This window comes from Coregonus clupeaformis, chromosome 20, assembly GCF_020615455.1.
Source record: "Coregonus clupeaformis isolate EN_2021a chromosome 20, ASM2061545v1, whole genome shotgun sequence".
NCBI lineage: Eukaryota > Metazoa > Chordata > Actinopteri > Salmoniformes > Salmonidae > Coregonus > Coregonus clupeaformis.
Genome location: NC_059211.1, coordinates 24,472,777 through 24,479,276, shown reverse-complemented (window position 1 = coordinate 24,479,276; position 6,500 = coordinate 24,472,777). Strand labels below are relative to the sequence as shown.

Genomic DNA, 6,500 nt, shown 5'->3' with positions numbered 1-6,500 from the left:
TGAGTGGCCAAGCCAGAGCCCGGAATTGAACCCGATCGAGCATCTCTGGAGAGACCTGAAAATAGCTGTGCAGCGACGCTCCCCATACAAACTGACAGAGCTTGAGAGGATCTGCAGAGAAGAATGGGAGAAACTCCCCATATACAGGTGTGCCAAGCTTGTAGCGTCATACCCAAGAAGTCTCGAGGCTGTAATCGCTGCCAAAGGTGCTTCAACAAAGTACTGAGTAAAAGGTCTGAATACTTATGTAAATGTGATATTTCAGATTTTTTTTAAACCCGTCTTTGCTTTGTCATTATTGGGTATTGTGTATAGATTGATAAGGGGGGGAAACAATTTAATCCATTTAAAATAAGGCTGTAATGTAAAAAAATGTGGAAAAAGTCAAGGGGTCTGAATACTTTCCAAATGCACTGTATGGATATTCAGAGAGAAACTACCCACAATAAACACCATAGGAAGGCTAGCATATGATGCTGCTATTTCATCCTGTTTCAATGGAAAGCATCGCACTGACACTGGACCATTTTCAGAAATGGGCAGCAGATAGCCTAGTGATTAAGAGCGTTTGCCAGTAACCGAAAGGTCGCTGGTTTGAATCCCCGAGCCGACAAAGTGAAAAATCTGCCGTAGTTCCCTTGAGCAAGGCACTTAACCCTAATTGTCCCTGTAAGTCGCTCTGCTAAATGACTAAAATGTAACTGTTCTTCCTCACAAATACACATAAGGAGAAATATACAACCATCAAAGCAGAATAATAACAATTTCTTGGAACAAACTAATCCCAGAAGCAACCTCTTCCCAGAACATATTATGGCAACAAACAAAAAAACCTTGCAGTTCCTAGAGTTAGAACTGAGCATAGCTTTTTTTAAAGGTCCCCTGTTATGCATCATTATCTAAAAATGTCAGATCTATTTTTAAAGAGAACAGAACAGAGAACAGCAAGTGTAATTGAAATGTTGCAGATTTGGTATAACAGGTCCTTACAGTGTATCTGCATTTATATTGCAATACCAAGGAGTACTGAACAACATTAAAGATAACACACAGGTGACATGCTATTTGTCCCAGTGCTGACCACCCAAACACCAGAGAAATACTTGCTTGAGTTGTGATGTAGACATATGTAACTGAAAGTTTACAGTAATTTGATCTGGCCAAACAAATAAACGTTTTTGTTGATGCACTCTTGTTTGTCAAATGTCCATTAGTGAAGTTGCATGGAAATGGATGCACTGGATGACATAATACACTGATTATCTTTCCTAATTCAGAAGCACTACTGTCTTTGGTGCTTAGTCACTTCTATTTTGGGAACATTCATTTCAGAACCAAAACAAGCCCATGGATTCCTTGTCGCTCTTACGACAGAGGTTTAAAAATAGCAGGCATTTTAATTGGATTTAAATTCCTGGGCATGGCCCCCACAGAGAGAAGGTAGGTACTTCCAGTCCAAGCTCCATTGGTATCCCATCTAGCTTCTGCCAGCGCCGCTGTGACGGTCAGCCTTCTACTATGCGTCAAGAGTCCTCTGCGTCAAGAGGACTGAGTTTATGCTTGGAGTTAAGAAGACCAAAGCTAGGATTAGGGTTAAGGGTTAAGTTAGGGTAAAGGTTAGGGTTAGGGTTAGAATTTAGGCTAAGGTTAGGGTTGAGCTGGGATGTGGACATGAAGCTATAGGTTTAGGGTTATAGGGTTGAGGCTAGGGATACAGTTGAATGAGGGATGTGGACATGAAGCTAGGGTTAGGGTTGAAGGTTAGGGTTAGGAGACCCTTAGCTACCAAAACTCTCTGTCATGGCCTGTGTTTCTCTGTGACCCCATGCAGCAGCCTGACATTGGAGCTGAGATAATGCACTGCATGAATAGCAGAGTTTCTGGGTGAAATCGGATCCTATGCATTCCTGCACACACACACATACAGGAATTTCTGGGATAGTAAATTCCCAATTATGCATTAACAAGTTTCTGGACATTTCCAGGCTGTGCATGTCACATAAATGTTCAACGGCTGCAGGCACGTGACTCCCTATTTTGTCATGTAGTGGAAGAGAAGCCCAGTGAAAAGAAGTCTGAATATTTATTCTGTTTTCAGATTTATAACATTTAGAAGTATTGTTTCGCTTTTAAAATCTAAAGATAACATGTTTATCTAAACTGTTATGAGTTTTCTGGTCATTTTGATGTATAATTTTAGTGTTTTGACTGAGTTATTTCTGTTATAAAACATATATATATATATATATATATATATATATATATATATATATATATATATATATATATATATTTTTTACAAAGGATGGCTCAAATTAAGTGTATTTAGATGTGTACATATGAACCAAGCAAAATCTATGTATTTTCTACGTTTATTTTTCATGAAAAGTCTATCTTACGGTCACCTGCTAATTGCTAACCGCAACGTCAGCTAGCTCAACTCTAGGTGCTAGCTAGCCTACCATTTCGCCCTACTAGCTATCTTATGTTGTTGTTAGCTAGCTGTTCATGTTTTCTTTTACATTTAATTCATAGGCCTCTTTCATAATTTGCTTGTACAATTAGCACTGTATAAATAGAGTGAATTGAATGGGGGAAAAAAGTATTTAGTCAGCCACCAATTGTGCAAGTTCTCCCACTTAAAAAGATGAGAGAGGCCTGTAATTTTCATCATAGGTACATGTCAACTATGACAGACAAAAAAATCCAGAAAATCACATTGTAGGATTTTTAATGAATTTATTTGCAAATTATGGTGGAAAATAAGTATTTGGTCAATAACAAAAGTTTCTCAATACTTTGTTATATACCCTTTGTTGGCAATGACACAGGTCAAACGTTTTCTGTAAGTCTTCACAAGGTTTTCACACACTGTTGCTGGTATTTTGGCCCATTCCTCCATGCATATCTCCTCTAGAGCAGTGATGTTTTGGGGCTGTCGCTGGGCAACACGGACTTTCAACTCCCTCCAAAGATTTTCTATGGGGTTGAGATCTGGAGACTGGCTAGGCCACTCCAGGACCTTGAAATGCTTCTGACGAAGCCACTCCTTCGTTGCCCGGGCGGTTTGTTTGGGATCATTGTCATGCTGAAAGACCCAGCCACGTTTCATCTTCAATGCCCTTGCTGATGGAAGGAGGTTTTCACTCAAAATCTCACGATACATGGCCCCATTCATTCTTTCCTTTACACGGATCAGTCGTCCTGGTCCCTTTGCAGAAAAACAGCCCCAAAGCATGATGTTTCCACCCCCATGCTTCACAGTAGGTATGGTGTTCTTTGGATGCAACTCAGCATTCTTTGTCCTCCAAACACGACAAGTTGAGTTTTTACCAAAAAAGTTCTATTTTGGTTTCATCTGACCATATGACATTCTCCCCAATCCTCTTCTGGATCATCCAAATGCACTCTAGCAAACTTCAGACGGGCCTGGACATGTACTGGCTTAAGCAGGGGGACACGTCTGACACTGCAGGGATTTGAGTCCCTGGCGGCGTAGTGTGTTACTGATGGTAGGCTTTGTTACTTTGGTCCCAGCTCTCTGCAGGTCATTCACTAGGTCCCCCCGTGTGGTTCTGGGATTTTTGCTCACCGTTCTTGTGATCATTTTGACCCCACGGGGTGAGATCTTGCATGGAGCCCCAGATCGAGGGAGATTATCAGTGGTCTTGTATGTCTTCCATTTCCTAATAATTGCTCCCACAGTTGATTTCTTCAAACCAAGCTGCTTACCTATTGCAGATTCAGTCTTCCCAGCCTGGTGCAGGTCTACAATTTTGTTTCTGGTGTCCTTTGACAGCTCTTTGGTCTTGGCCATAGTGGAGTTTGGAGTGTGACTGTTTGAGGTTTTGGACAGGTGTCTTTTATACTGATAACAAGTTCAAACAGGTGCCATTAATACAGGTAACGAGTGGAGGACAGAGGAGCCTCTTAAAGAAGAAGTTACAGGTCTGTGAGAGCCAGAAATCTTGCTTGTTTGTAGGTGACCAAATACTTATTTTCCACCATAATTTGCAAATAAATTCATTAAAAATCCTACAATGTGATTTTCTGGATTATTTTATTCTCAATTTGTCTGTCATAGTTGACGTGTACCTATGATGAAAATTACAGGCCTCTCTCATATTTTTAAGTGGGAGAACTTGCACAATTGGTGGCTGACTAAATACTTTTTTTCCCCACTGTACTGTTGTTGCCCATACAATGCATGGGTGTCATAGCTACATACACATCTAGTGAGACAAGGCTGTGTTTACACAGGAGAAAAAAGAGTGAAACTCTCAAAGGTATGTTTAATGCCCTTTTTACATACAATAGCTAGGCGATGCACCGGTGTCCTGGCCACCAAAACAACATAAAATTAACCTTTTGCTTATATCCACTGCAGGTTCTTGAACCACATATTACGAGATTGTGAGGCGGGCGTATCTCTCAGGTTTACCTGAGAACATAGGGGACACAATCTTATAGAAACATGCAAAGGGTCGCCAGGGGAGAAAGATGGTAAGCCTTTTTGTACAAGAAGCTTCTGTGTAACACTAGGTTTATTACTCCTGTATTACTCCTGGAATACAAAGTGAATACATATCCCTATTACATGTTTCAAGTTATACTGTATATTTGAGTCTAGAAGAGTAGAATGAAAACAGACGTTGAATTCCACCCACCTGGTCTAGAGTGGCTGCTATAGCCCCCAAAGTTCCATTATTAATCACTGATTGCTGTACTTTGTTGTAACACTAATTGCCTCTGTATCAGAACTGCATTGACTGTTTTACTGAAAATAACAATAATCATGAGCTAGGTACATGTTTTGGCAACATTTTTGTGTCCTACTCTAGTCCACATGCCTGTAGCTCTGTACACTGCCAGTATCACATGCACAACTTGCATATCTCGTTTGATTATAATGATCTTTGGGTAGGTGTTTGTGGTTGATACATCCAGTGCACAGAGCCAAAGGCATGTGGAGACCCTTTCAACCAGGTGGATGAAATTCAGCTATTGTTTTCACAATAGTCCAATAATACCTATAATCTCAGTAATTTCACAAGATATCAAAACATTTTGGGGGAACTACCATCAAGGTCAGAGTGATATATGTCAAAGGTTGTAATTCCACTTTAATATCTCTCAATCTGGGGTTGATGGGGCTTTAAAGTAAAGTTCAGACTTTAATTATATGAATATGCATGAGTTGAGACTGATGCATTTGTTTACTGTGTTCTATTGTTTTCTTAGTTTTTTGCTTCTAGATGCACGGTCGAGAGTGCTTGCAGAAGATGAGAGACATTTGGACAGGAGTTAATGTTGACCTGATGAGCGATGAGGAGGATGGCCTGCAAAACGGCAAACCAGTGTGGTTCGTCAAGCCCCCCCTACTTCCAGAGTGAGGTGCTCTCTGCCCTTTGTCAAGAACTACAGTGCCACTTGGAGAGGAACCAGAGCTACTTGGAGAGCCACACGGATCATGGCTGGGGAGTTTTCATCAAAGCAACCTAGATTCCATGGACCCCTCAACACTATAGCACCCCAGTAACCCCAATGGAGGCTCGCCCTGGGCCAAGCTGCATGACCCTGGGCCAAGCTGGATGACCCTGGGCCAAGCTGGATGATCTTTGAATTTTGAATAGACTCGTTCATATTTCCTTAATCTGGTGCTTACCTGTTTACACCCATGTAAGCAAGTAAGCACCATATTCAAAATTCAAAGATTAAAAAAGTAAAAAAATTATAATAACCAAGCAGAGTACTGGCAGGAGTCATCCAGCTTGGCCCAGATCGAGCCTCCATAGGGGTTACTTTAGTTTCAGACCCTTCTTAGCCTAAATGCAGATACTATTACCTGCCTTCTCCTGCTCTACTGAAATTAATTGTAAATGTAAATGTAAATGAATGTCATCCATCAAGAAGTGATTAAGTGAATTTGTGTTTTTTTTTCAAGGAACTAAGAGATGTTTAGCGATAGTATAGTATACTGTAGTATAGTATAGTATGGTATAGTATAGTATAGTATAGTATAGCAATGTCGTGAGGTGCTGGGAAAACCTTGATAGGCTGTCCTGTAGCTCAGTTGGTAGAGCATGGCACTTGCAACGCCAGGGTTGTGGGTTCGTTTCCCACGGGGGGCCAGTATGAAAAATGTATGCACTCACTAACTGTAAGTCGCTCTGGATAAGAGTGTCTGCTAAAGATTGAAATGTTAATGTAATAGTGGTGTTCAAGTTTTTTTTATGAAAAGGTTTAGGAACCCTGACTTCATAAAACATATTTAAATAATGTATTAATTTATTGATTCATTCATAATTCACTGTAATGAATTCACTCAATAATGATTTGTGTTTTTAATATACCAGTGACAGCCACTAAGGCAAGCTAGCAATGACTAGCATTAGCATTCAGTGGGGCAAATAAGCATGCGCAGCCTTGAGCAAGTGCACAGACATTTACTGACATTTACAGTATGGGAGAGATGTGGGCGGACATGGATGGAGATGTAA

The 6,500-nt window shown here is 40.6% G+C and overlaps 1 long non-coding RNA gene across 1 annotated transcript; it reads left to right on the top strand.

Annotated features, from left to right (window-relative positions):
- Positions 1 to 4,152: 4,152 nt before the first annotated feature.
- On the top strand, positions 4,153 to 6,281 carry LOC121532666. The gene is made up of 2 exons (XR_005994358.2): positions 4,153 to 4,503; positions 5,242 to 6,281. It is a non-coding gene; the product is annotated as an uncharacterized LOC121532666 (long non-coding RNA).
- Positions 6,282 to 6,500: the final 219 nt, after the last annotated feature.